This window comes from Eurytemora carolleeae, unplaced genomic scaffold (genome assembly GCF_000591075.1).
Source record: "Eurytemora carolleeae unplaced genomic scaffold, Eaff_2.0 scaffold352, whole genome shotgun sequence".
Lineage (NCBI taxonomy): Eukaryota > Metazoa > Arthropoda > Copepoda > Calanoida > Temoridae > Eurytemora > Eurytemora carolleeae.
In genome coordinates, this window is record NW_019396295.1 from 28,436 (window position 1) to 42,695 (window position 14,260).

General features: G+C 32.1%; 1 long non-coding RNA gene across 2 annotated transcripts in view; it reads left to right on the top strand.

Moving 5' to 3' along the window:
- The window catches only part of LOC111700397 (uncharacterized), a 26,589-nt gene that overhangs the window by 1,516 nt on the left and 10,813 nt on the right, over window positions 1–14,260 (top strand). Inside the window, exon 1 of one of the 2 annotated variants that reach the window (XR_002764986.1) lies at window positions 12,537–12,849. The exons of the other annotated variant lie outside the window; for it this stretch is intronic. This is a non-coding gene — a long non-coding RNA (uncharacterized LOC111700397). Of the gene's footprint in view, window positions 1–12,536; window positions 12,850–14,260 lie in introns of those variants that run through there. 2 annotated transcript variants of the gene reach the window in all.

The following is a 14,260-nucleotide window of genomic DNA, read 5'->3' on the forward strand; positions in this document are numbered from 1 at the left end:
CCCCCCCCCCAATAGTTATGCATTAAACACTAGTTAGGTTAGAAGTTCGTAGTTTTGTATTGTAAATCTTGTGATCAAGAATTAATCTCCATCTCAACCTGTGGAATAAGCATTAATCTGCATCTCAACCTGTGGATCAAACATTAATCTCCATCTCAACATGTGGATTAAGCATTAATCTCCATCTCAACCTGTTGATTTATCTGCATCTCAACCTGAGCTGTGGATTAATCTCCATCTCAACCTGTTGATTAATCTCCATCTCAACCTGTGGACTAATCTGCATCTCAACCTGCGGATTAATCTCCATCTTGACCTGCGGATTAATCTCCATCTCAACCTGCGGATTAATCTCCATCTCAACCTGCGGATTAATCTGCATCTCAACCTGTGGATTAATCTCCATCTCAACCTGTGGATTAATCTCCATCTCAACCTTTGGATTAATTCAATTTCAATTTATGGGAGGGATCAATGTCATTATCCTCAAATTTAAATTTTCCCATATTGATCCGATCAAGCATTTAAGATGGATGATACTTTATAGAAAAGTTAAGACCTCAGGTGATAGTATAGTTTGCTTATAAAGGTTTGTTATGAAACCTCTAGATTAGATAGAAGAGAAGGAATTGCATCAAGGGATTTACCAATTATTGGACTGCTTCCTTCGATATCAGGGTATACATGGATTTATAATCCATGGACACACAAACATGGACCTAGGAATTCATAGATTAAGTTTTTTTCCAAAGTAAGATTCAAGATTTAGGAGTTAGTCATTTACAACTTTTGGAAATAAAATTTGGAAGTATCTACTTGGAATTGAGATTTTAAAAAACTGGGACCGAAAAACTATAAAAATCAGAAAATCTCTAATACCGGAATATTTTTGCGAGAATAATTCTAAAATGTAATGTACTCCATGTTGATGAGAACATTCCAAAACATATATTTAGATGTAATCTGAGAATTGGTTTTTCATTCAACTTTTACCATTGTTAATCTAATAAAGAATATTTATAGGGAAAATTACTAAACTAAAAATGGAAAAAAACTTTCAAGACTAATATTTTTTCTTAACAGATTTTTATTCCTGTCAATTATGAAAATATATCTAAAATTGTTGAATTTATTGGAGAGTAAAGGACAAGGGCATAAAATTGGTTTTAGTTAGATTTAACTTTTCAATTTTATTTTATTACATTGGGTAAACTTACACTTTCGTCGACATCCTACAAGATTTTTACACAACTTTTAGGAGCACAGCTCAGAGTATATTTTAATATATTATACAGAGATACCACAGGGAAAATTTAGCAAACAATCGAGAGCGCTTCGTGTCTCTCAGGAAAAACTTTGATAATTTAACTTTTGTTGCTTTATTTTATTTCTATAGTTGTTATTAAAAGGAATTAAAAAAATAGATTGGGGTTAAACTTCTGATAGAAAATAATACAATTCTGAATCAACCTATATGTACATGTGCAATGTGCAATGATTATTTCATTTCCGAAAACATTTTAAAAATATTTGATCAGAGATAAAAGATTACTTCGAAGTATTCCATTATTAGAAAATTCTATAATGTATATGTATCTGTTGTTAACAAGAAATGAATCTGTTAGTAACTGCAAAATAAATTAGAAAATAGAAAAAATTCCCGTTTTTTGGCTGTTTTGTTTCTGTGAATTTCTGCTTAGGTAATATTTTAAACTTGACCACTAATAGTGCAAAGATACTGCCTTTTAATCACTTTGGCACAACAGAGCATAGAAGAATATAAGTCCCCTTGTTTAAATAAGGATAATAGTCCCTTTAAATTAATCTTAAAGGTAGATAATGGTGTAAAGTAGACTACAAGTCCCCTTTTTATATTAGGATAACACTCCCTTTAAATGAATCTTACATGTAGATAATGGTGTATGGTAGACTACAAGTCCCTTTTTTGTATTAGGATAATAGTCCCTTTAAATTAATCTTAAATGTAGATAATGGTGTATGGTAGAATACAAGCCCCCTTTTTTGTATTAGGATAATAGTCCCTTTAAATTAATCTTAAATGTAGATCCCCCTTTTTTGTATTAGGATAATAGTCCCTTTAAATTAATCTTAAATGTAGATAATGGTGTATGGTAGAATACAAGCCCCCTTTTTTGTATTAGAATAATACTCCCTTTAAATTAATCTTAAATGTAGATAATGGTGTGTGGAGGATGCATAATGTATCTCAATTATACTCCCTGCCACTGAAAACTAAATAGAAGGATTTTACGCCCAAGTATAAGAAAAGCACTTGTATCAAGTGACATATCAGATATTTAAAACATTTTTGGTCTTCTCAATAGCTCTTCAATAAAGGGAGTTATGATAGAACAAACTTTATATTTCAATATTACATGCAATTTACTTTGGTCTAACGTGCCTAGATGTTGTAATTTACTTTATCTTAACGTGCTTGGATGTTGCAATTTACTTTATCTTAACGTGCCTGGATGTTGCAATTCACTTTAGCTTAACGTGCCTGGATATTGCAATTTACTTTATCTTAACGTGCCTGGATGTTGCAATTTACTTTATCTTAACGTGCCTGGATGTTGCAATTCACTTTAGCTTAACGTGCCTGGATATTGCAATTTACTTTATCTTAACGTGCCTGGATGTTGCAATTTACTTTATCTTAACGTGCCTGGATGTTGCAATTTGCGTTAGCTTAACGTGCCTGGATATTGCAATTTACTTTAGTCTAACGTGCCTGAATGTTGTAATTTACTTTAGTCTAACGTGCCTGGATGTTGTAATTTACTTTAGTTTAACGTGCCCGGATGTTGTAATTTACTTTAGTCTAACGTGCCTGGATGTTGTAATTTACTTTATTCTAACGTGACTGGATGTTGTAATTTACTTTAGATCAACGTGCCTGCTTGTTGCAATTTACTTTAGTCTAACGTGCCTGGATGTTGTAATTTACTTTAGCTTAACGTGCCTGGATGTTGTAATTTACTTTAGCTTAACGTGCCTGGATGTTGTAATTTACTTTAGATCAACGTGCCTGGATGTAGTAATTTACTTTAGCTTAACGTGCCTGGATGTTGAAGATGTTCCTGTAATTATATTACTTGATGAATGTTGATAATTAACTATAGAACCCCTCACAATATAGAACAGTTCTCTAAACTTTCCTGTTTACACTTTATACAATCAAATTATTTAAATTAAACTTTATAATTTCAAAGTTGCCTGAAATTCATTTTATTATTCATAAACATGGGCCGAGGATAAATACAGAATATTTTCATAAAAAGGAGGGATTTTTGTCGGTGTGAAATTTTTACAATAATACAATCTCAAAATGTTGAATCCTACTAAGAAAAATCACATATTTTATTTTGAACTGTTTTTGCCCTGTTAATTTCACTTTTACCACCTAATTATGCTTCTATGGTATAAAAACTAAACCTTGACATTTTGTTGATATCACAAAAAAATGGAATAATATATTTGAGTGTAATAAGATTAAGTTTAAAAGAAGGAGTGTATTAGAATAGAATAAAATACTTAATGGTTTTAAGTTTAAGAATGTACTCTGGATGAACGAATTTCTGAAAATTCATTTTTCATCAAACACTTTGCACATTTTAGTTAAAACGAGAAATATTACTATTCACAGTAAGTGAATAGTAAGTTTTTATAGTTTTTAAAAGTTTTTATTCTTTTTTGTAAAAAGCTTTTTACTGTTAATATGAGTGGAAAATAAAGGATATTTTTACTATAACAGAAAATAGATAAGCACATATTAGTTAGAAAAGCCAACAGGTTTATTCTATTGGCAGACAATACAGCACGTTTTACTAGAAGTAGAAAATCTAGCCCGTTTTTACATTATTATTTCTTATTTTTTTTCATTTTTAATGTTGGCAGAAAATCAAGCACGTTTTTACCTGTATTATAAAAGCTAGCAAGGTTTTTACATTCGGTAAAATAGCTAGCAGGTTTATACATTAGGTAAAATAGCTAGCAGGTTTTTACATTCGATAAAATAGCTAGCAGGTTTATACATTCGGTAAAATAGCTAGCAGGTTTTTACATTCGGTAAAATAGCTAGCAGGTTTATACATTCGGTAAAATAGCTAACAGGTTTATACATTCGGTAAAATAGCTAGCACGTTTTTACATTCAGTAAAATAGCTAGCAGGTTTTTACATTCGGTAAAATAGCTAGCACGTTTTTACAGTAAAATAGCTAGCAGGTTTTTACATTCGGTAAAATAGCTAGCACGTTTTTACGTTCGGTAAAATAGCTAGCAGTTTTTTACATTCGGTAAAATAGCTAGCACGTTTTTACATTCGGTAAAATAGCTAGCAGGTTTTACATTCGGTAAAATAGCTAGCACATTTTTACATTCGGTAAAATAGCTGGCACGTTTTTACATTCGGTAAAATAGCTAGCACGTTTTTACATTCGGTAAAATAGCTAGCACGTTTTTACATTCGGTAAAATAGCTAACACGTTTGTACATTCGGTAAACCAGCTAGCACGTTTTTACATTCGGTAAAATAGCTAGCACGTTTTTACATTCGGTAAACCAGCTAGCAGGTTTATACAATTAGCAAAATCCAGTACATTCTTGTAGTTAGTAGAAAGTCCAACGCGACTTAACAATTTGTGGAAATATGCATATAAAATTTTTCATTTCAAATCCAAACAATTTGTTGTGAACTATGTCATTAAAATAAAACCGGAGGCAATATAATACCTCCAAGTTTGGTTGAAAACTCCTGTTTAAGTTTATGTAATGTTTTATTGTTTTTTGTTCTTCTCTCAGCTCTGTATTATTCTACTGGAATGGTTCAATTACATTTTATGTATAATAATTCATGGAAAAGTGACAAGTTTACTTATTTATTCATAATTCAGCATCTTGTATCAGGGTCCAAGGAGATAAGAAAACAGGATTGGGTTTACGAATAAATTTTTCCGCCATTTTGTTTTGGTTATTTTCACTTTTATCTACCTCCATTTTCTAGATTTAATTCTGGGGTTCTTTCTTTTATTTTCCCTTTTTCAACCTATCATGGCTTCAAAAACTTTAAACTAAATTTGTCAAGATATTTATTTACGCTTTTTTTTAGAAACTCACAAATATCCCCCCATCTGATTTCTCCATCTCTTGTTTCTAAGGTCCGGGTTTCGATCCTAGATTTGATTGATCCATTTTCTAGTATATATTCATGGCAATAGGATGTCGTTTGGATGCAATCTTGAATATCTTATTACGCTGTCAGGGACAATATTAGATTAGGGACCCTTTTATACAATATTAGATTAGGCACCCTTGTATACAATATTAGATTAGGGACCCTTTTATACAATATTAGATTAGGGACCTTATTATACAATATTAGATTAGGGACCCTTTTATACAATATTAGATTAGGGACCCTATTATACAATATTAGATTAGGGAATTATACAATATAAGATTAGGGACCCTGTTATACAATATTAGATTAGGGACCTCATAAACAATATTCATGTTCAATAAATGTAAAAGATCTAATAATCTATTGCATGCAACAATCTAGAGGAATTACATTTTATCATAATGATCAATAATTCTGGGAGCTTTATATAACAATTTCTAGTCCTTAGCTTAACTAGATAGCTTCACTTCTTATCTGTCTCTATATATCTGTCTCTGTGTCTATCTGTCTCTGTATCTATCTGTCTCTGTATCTGTCTGTCTCTGTATCTATCTGTCTCTATATCTATCTGTCTCTGTATCTATCTGTCTCTGTATCTATCTGTCTCTGGATCTAACTGTCTCTATATCTATCTGTCTCTTCATCTATCTGTCTCTGTATCTATCTGTCTCAGTATCTATCTGTCCCTGTATCTATCTGTCTCTGTATCTATCTGTCTCTATATCTATCTGTCTCTGAATCTATCTGTCTCTGTATCTTTCTGTCTCTGTATCCATCTGTCTCTGTATCTAACTGTCTCTGTATCTATCTGTCTCTTCATCTATCTGTCTCTGTATCTATCTGTCTCTGTATCTTGGAAACCTGAACCTTTATGTATATATATACTAAGTTATAATCACCTGACCGTATTATCGGTCAGTTTAATCTTTACCTGTACCTCATAAGGTGAGATAAATATGAAATATATTTCTAGATTGATACAGACTTCAGAATACAGAGAGAGTTGTATCTGAATTGATACATACTTAAGAATACAGAGAGATCTATCTTTCTCTATCTATCTGACACTGGATTTATCTGTCTGTGTATCTATCTGTCTCTATCTATCTGACACTGGATTTATCTGTCTCTGTATCTATCTGTCTCTGTATCTATCTGACACTGGATCTATCTGTCTGTGTCTCTATATCTGTCTCTATCTATCTGACACTGGATCTATCTGTCTGTGTATCTATCTGTCTCTATCTATCTGACACTGGATTTATCTGTCTGTGTATCTATCTGTCTCTGTATCTATCTGACACTGGATCTATCTGTCTGTGTATCTATCTGTCTGTGTATCTATCTGACACTGAATCTAGTCTGATGTCTCTTTATCCATCTGTCTATTCTCCCATAGCGTGTTTAAATGTTCTTAGGAAAATAACAAATGAGAGTTTCCATTTTTCACAACAAATTTTCAAAATAAAATAAGTCGGAGGTTTAAAACTTTTTTCAAAGAAAACCAATATTCTAAAACTTTTTAGGCATTAAGCATTTTATTGGTTTTATTTAAAAAGAATTTAAGGTTTCAAACTTTAAAATCATTGTAAACTTCTGAATATTTACATTTTCATAAGAAAAGCTCAAAAAATTAAAATAACGATTTGTTTTAACGAATTTTAATATTCTAAAACTGAGGCCGAATTTAAAGAATTTAAACCTCGTCACTAAACCAACAAAAACCGGTTCCAATTGAGCGCCGGCTCAAATCTCTTGAATCACTAGATAACATATTTAGTGGAACCAATCATGTTTGAGCCGTGTCTCAAATTTAGACACGGCTCACTACGTACTAAACAGGGTGAGATTAATTCGGTTTCTGAATTCAATCACGTGTTCGTCTATAATTCAAAAATATTTAAACTTACGTAGTTTGTCTTTTAATACGTTTTCGTTTAAAACGCAGATACCGACAAAACAATAATAGAAGAGAAAAGGCGAAATAATTATAAGTCAAATTGTTATCGAAAGTCACAGTTTTCTGGGATGAACAATCAAATCCGCGTGGGCTCAAATTCTTTAAATTCGGCCTCTGATAAAAGAAACCATATTTAAATTTAGTTAAAGCTATGTATATAATTGTAATCTTTGTTTGTCTCGCTGCTGTCTGTTTGTTTATCCGATCATAACTCAGGAACCCCCTGGACCAATTTGCCTTAAACGGTATTAGTAAACTTGGTAGACCCACGGGTATGTTCTTAGCTTGGTTTTGAGATTCTAAGTTGAGTGGTTTGACTTTAAGAGCGAAACTTTAGTTTCCCGGTAAACCGTTTAAGTGCGGGAGTAACTTTTAGAACCTGGGCAGCGCTGGGTTACTAAGTTAGTTTTGTCAAAAGGTAATTCATGTTTTACCAAAATTAAAAGTCTGAAAAGCCATGAAAATAAAGGTACAACGAGTCTGGACAGTGAACAAAGGTAGAACACAAGGGAAAGAGACCGCATCCCCTGGAAATGGAACATAGGTAGAATGTAAGGGATGGGATGTCCCCCACCACTGCACCCCCTGGACATTGAACAATGGTAGAATGTAGGGATGGGGACACCCCCCCCCCACCCGGAAATTGCTCAGACACATGTAGAATACAGGGGATGGGGACCCCCCCCTGGAAATGGAACAAAGGTAGAAGGCAGGGGTGGTGATCTCCTAATATCAAGGGGGAAAGTTTACCTTGAAATAGTTTACCGTGAAATAGTTTACCTTGAAATAGTTTACCTTGAAATAGTTTACCTTGAAATAGTTTACCTTGAAATAGTTTACCTTGGTAAACTTAAAAAAGATTGTTGGACAACCTTATATTTAAAACTTTTCTGACGTCAAAATAATGTCACATTATTACTATGAAAAATATAAGTTGTATTGGGTATATTTTATTTATATCAAATCTTGCATTTGTATTGATTCAATACCGGCCGAGTTTATCGTTTATCAGTCTTAATATTCTTTTGAAATGACTAAAAACTGAGCTAGGATACTAGAATACTAGGGTACTAGGATTCTAGGATTCTAGGATACTAGGATACTAGGATTCTAGGATACTAGGATACTAGGATACTAGGATACTAGGATACTAAGATACTAGGATACTAGGATACTAGTATACTAGGATACTAAGATACTAGGATACTAGGATACTGGTATACAAGGATTCTAGGATACTAGGATACTAGGATTCTAGGATACTATGATTCTAGGATACTAGTATACTAGGATTCTAGGATACTAGGGTACTAGGATACTAGGATACTAGGATAGTATGATACTGGATACTAGGATACTAGGATACTAGGATGCTAGGTTACTAAGATACTAGGATACTAGGATGCTGGGATACTGGGATACTAGGATAACATGATACTAGGATACTAGGATACTAGGATACTAGGATACTAGGATACTAGGATACTAGGATACTAGGATAATAGGATAATAGGATTATAGGATACTAGGGTACTAGAATAGTAGGATGCTAGGATACTAGGATACTAAGATACAAGATACTAGGGTACTAAGATACTAGGATACTAGGATATTAGGATACTAGGATACTAGGATACAAGGAAACTAGGATACTAGGATACTGGGATACATGGATACTAGGATACTAGGATACTAGGATACTGCAGGATACTTGGATACTAGATACTAGGATACTAAGATACTAGATACTAGGATACTAAGATACTAGGATACTTGGATACTAGGATACAAGGAAACTAGGATACTAGGATACTGGGATAGTAGGATACAAGGATACTAGGATACTAGGATACTACAGGATACTAGGATACTAGGATACTAGGATACTACAGGATACTAGGATACTAGGATACTAGGATACTAAGATACTAGATACTAGGATACTAAGATACTAGGATACTAGGATACTAGGATACAAGGAATCTAGGATACTAGGATACTGGAATACTAGGATACTAGTATACTAGTATACTAGGATACTAGGATACTGGGATACTAGGATACTAGGATACTAGTATACTAGGATACAAGGAATCTAGGATACTAGGATACTGGGATACTAGGATACTAGTATACTAGGATACTAGGATACTAGGATACTGGGGTACTAGGATACTAAGATACTAGATACTAGGATACTAGGATACTGGGATACTAGGATACTAGGATACTAGGATACTAGGATACTAGGATTATGTATGGAAGGGGTAAAGAATGTGTTTTCTAAGTCTTTGTTTAAAGATAAAATAGTTGGAATGAGATTTGGAATTCTTAAAGGAAACTCTTTATTTTCCTCTAGTTATCTTATTCTTCTTCTATCTTTCATCCTTTCTTTCATCCTTTCTTTCATCCTTTCTTTTACCCTTTCTTTCACTTCTTATCTTGAGTTTCCTTTTTTCTTTCTAAATTCTTGTCATTTTTGTTTTCGTTCTTTAGTTCTTAGAGCTTAGTCATTTTCATTTTTGTTTCTACATTTTTCTTTTTTTTCCTTTCACGTCTTTCTTTATTTTTTATCTCTTTCTTTGAAATTTCATAGATTTTGTTTCTTTTTTGCGATTATTTTCTTTTATTTCTTTTTCCTCTTCTACATATGTAGTTAGCATTATTTTGCCTTATACTTTGTCTTCGTTCAATACTGTCTTTATTTTGATATTTAGTTTTTTCAAATTTAATTTTTTTTGTCTATATAAGGTTCCCGTTGGTTAATATATATCTTTTATGCTAGATGTTATGTTATATTTTTTCATGATATACTAAAATAAATTTTAGACAATTTTAAACCTTAATCTGTTAATAAGTAAGGAGGGGGGGGGAGAAAGTTTTTATCAGTGGAAGATGTAGATTTCAAATATTTTGCTAAGAATAGATGTTCAAAGAATAGAACCTGGAAAACTTGATGCTTGCTAAAGAGAAAGTTGAAAACTTAATTTAGATTTGTTTGGGGGGCTTCATGTTTATTTGTTTTAGAATATTTGCTTGTCTTTGTCCTCAGGTTTAAAACAAAATTTAAATGGAGGGTTGAAGTCTGGAGGGAGGGGGGAGGGAGGGAATAGAACGAAAGAAGTTAGTTCGATTTATAGAAATGATCCCTTTCCTTAAACTAGAATTCTTTAATACTTCGATATGTTCAACCTGATGATATAAACCTTTGATATTTAAATTTCAGTTTGCAAAGATATAGACAGGGAATAGAAAACTGGAGTTTGTGGCGAGTTATCCGTTTCTTTTATTTACAAAAAGGACAAATATATTAATAATGTTGTAACTTGTATACTTGTATACTGTATAGTTTGTTGAGTGGTTTTGATTTTGTTTGTCGAAGGTTTGTTTGTTCGTTTGCTTGATTATTTCAATAATGCACAACACGACAAACACAGCCAAATATATTATTAGGGTAATCAGTTCTGTTTCTCATTGGTAATCAGTTCTGTTTCTAATTGGTAATCAGTTCTGTTTCTCATTGGTAATCAGTTCTGTTTCTCATTGATAATCAGTTCTGTTTCTCATTGGTAATCAGTTCTGTTTCTCATTGGTAATCCGTTCTGTTTCTTATTAGTAATCAGTTCTGTTTTTCATTAGCAATCAGTTCTGTTTCTAATTGGTAATCAGTTCTGTTTCTTATTGGTAATCAGTTCTGTTCTAATTGGTAGTTAGTTCTGTTTCTCATTAGTAATCAGTTCTGTTTCTCATTGGTAATAAGTTCTGTTTCTCATTGGTAATTAGTTCTGTTACTCATTAGTAATCAGTTCTGTTTCTCATTAGTATTCAGTTCTGTTTCTCATTGGTAAAAAGTTATGTTTTTCATTGGTAACAAGTTATGTCTCTCATTGGTAATCAGTTCTGTTTATCATTGGTAACCAGTTCTGTTTATCATTGGGAATCAGCTCTGTTTATCATCATTGGTAAACAGCATTTCTATTTATCATTAGTAACAAGTTCTGTTTATCTTTGGGAATCAGTTCTGTTTATCATCATTGTTAATCAGCAGTTCTGTCCATAATTGAGAATCAGTTCTATTTATCATCATTGGTAATCAGCAGTTCTGTTTATAATTGGGAATCAGTTCTGTTTATCATCATTGGTAATCAGCAGTTCTGTCCATAATTGGGAATCAGTTCTGTTTATCATTATTGTTAATCAGCATTTCTGTTCATAATTGGGAAACAGTTCTGTTTATCATCATTGGTGATCAGCAGTTCTGTTCATAATTGGGAATCAGTTCTGTTTATCATCATTGGTAATCAGCAGTTCTGTTCATAATTGGGAATCAGTTTTGTTTATCATCATTGGTAATCGGCAGTTCTGTTAATAATTGGGAATCAGTTTTGTTTATCATCATTGGTAATTAGCAGTTCTGTTCATAATTGGGAATCAGTTCTATTTNTAACCTATAGTATATATTGGGAATCAGTTCTATTTATCATCATAGGTAATCAGCAGTTCTGTTATCAATGGTAATCAGTTCAGTTTATCATCATTGGTAATTAGAAGTTCTGTTCATAATTGGGAATCAGTTGTATTTATCATCATTGGTAATCAACAGTTCTGTTATCATTGGTAATCAGTTCAGTTTAATCAGCCTGAGATGCGTTTATTGTATCAGCCAAATGCATATGTTTATCATTTCTTCTTCAGTGTTGATTTCAAATTTGATTTTTTGATATTCCATCGTTAAATGTTTGTTCTGTTTTAATATTTTCTTGTTTTCTGTTTGTGTGTATTTGTTCTATGAATAAAGTTTCTAAATATGAAAATACGAATCTGGGGGGTTACCGTGTGACTTGACTTGTAATAAGGCTATATTCAATTTATTTATTTTGACAGCTGAGCATTCAAAATCCGCGAGGAAAAATGTTAAAGAGGAGTAAGTGGGATGTGATATTTAAATAGAAAATTGAATTTATTTTAAGGGTGGTTTTTATGGAGTAGGAATAAGAAATATGTTTATTCTATAGTGTAGAGGCAGTTTGATATAAAAAAGGGGAATTAAGGAAACGGAAAAGGAAGAAAAAGAGGAGAAAAGAGGGGAAAAGAGGGGAAAAGAGGGAAAAGAGAGAGAGGGAAGAAGAAGGAAAGGAGGGAGAGGGGTTGCGGGGGGAGTAACAAGGCGAGAAATGTCGAAAGATTAATTGTCTAGAGGGGTTTGTTAAACATTATTGTGTGGGAAAGAGAAGGGAGTCGATTATGATCGAAATTATAAGGGCTTGTGGACAACTTGGTAATCCTATATGGACTAATATGTGTTATGTATGTTTGTGTGTGTCACAGCAGGGTGTGTAAGAAACTCAGACATTGAAGAAAGTAGAGAGAGAGAATCAGTTTCCGTAGTATATGCTTGATATTCATCGGAGACGGAGCTAAAACCTCGGTTCAACCTTACTCCGGAGATAACCTAGAGCAGGGTTGGGTTTGATCAAAGATCATATCATCCTAGGATATTCCTCTGGAGGATTAAATAAGTTGAAAGAAAATTATGTGGAGAGTGACATGTGATTAATGGTGTAGAAGTGAACTAGCTCAAGCTTGTTAGAAACCTGTTCTAAATTGAAATAAATTGAGCTGACGAAATAAATCCATTGATAAGGATAGTTAGATAGAGAGGACATGTTGATTTCAGGATACTAAACGGTGAGTAGGGNTATTTCTGGGGGTGGGGGAGATCTTTGAGATTATTAGTAGGATGAGAAGAATGAAATTAAAACTAGGAAAGTATCTACAAGATTGAAAGTAGGAGGAAGATATCTTTAAAAGAAATAATATTAATAGGACGAGATTCATGAGATCGAAATAGGACAAAATCCATGAAATTGAAAGTAAAAAGAGATCTTTAGATTAAAAATAGGAAATCCTCACGATTGAAAGTAGGAGAAAATCTATAAGAATAAATGTAGAAGGAGGTTTTTAACCTCATATATTTTCCTACTGGAGAAAATCTATAAGGGTGAAAATAGGAGGAGATCAGTGAGATTAGATGTAGGAGAAAATCGTTAAGATATGAATTAGTAAAAAATATTTGAGACTAAAAGTAGAATAAATTTTTTGAGATTGAAAATAGTAACGTTCTTTGAGATTAAAAGTAGAATAAAATCTATAAGTATAAAAATAGAAGGAGGCATCAACTAGGAAAGTGAGAAAGAAGGGAGAATAGAAGAAGAAATAATAAGAAGAAGATGAATAGATGGAAGGATGGATAGATGAATAGATTTGGAAGCTGGGAAGCTAGGGATAGGATTAGAATTAGAATGAACTATATTAAACTAAATCTTGGACTGAAATATAAATATGAGGCTGGATAATTCTAATTTATTCAGCTAATTCAAAATATGCAAGATAACACGAAATCTAAATTTGAAAAAGTTTTAAACTTTTGCTAAAAGATAAATTGCAACTCTTCACATTAGAACTATAAATTATATCTTTAAACTGTTTCGTCAGCTACTTATTCAGCTACTTATACAATTTTCCAAAAATCTCCACATCTTCTCAAATTAACTTTTTCTTTCAAGTAAAAGATTTTTTAAGAAATATAGATTTTTCAACTATATTTTTGTTTATTTTTAAAACTCAAGAAACTGGCCCACTTATAAATTTCAACAAAGAAAACTTTTCAAAAAACAATATTCTTAAATATAGTTTTATTTTCTTATTCTCTCTCTCTCTCTTTCTGTTTTTCAGCGCCTCATATTTTTTTTGTTTGTTAAAAAGTGTGTTATCATAAATTTATCAACAAGAAGAGTAGAAAAAGAAAAAAATTATTTTCCGCTTTAATTTAATTGGAACCTTTATGTCAAAAACATTTATATTTACAAAATCCTACAAAATTATCCTGTTTTCTTTCATTGGTTGTAAGAAAAGTTTAAAAATATTTTTGCTGCTTTTTTCTAAAATCTAAATTTCTTTTAGAATCTTTCTAAGGGATTGTTGAAAAAATGAAAGGAGGTTTTTAGAATATAAATTATAATCAAATCAATTCATTAATTTTATTTCAAATTTTTTGTAGCATGGATGGGGTATTGTGGTAGCCCTGATAGAAAATAAT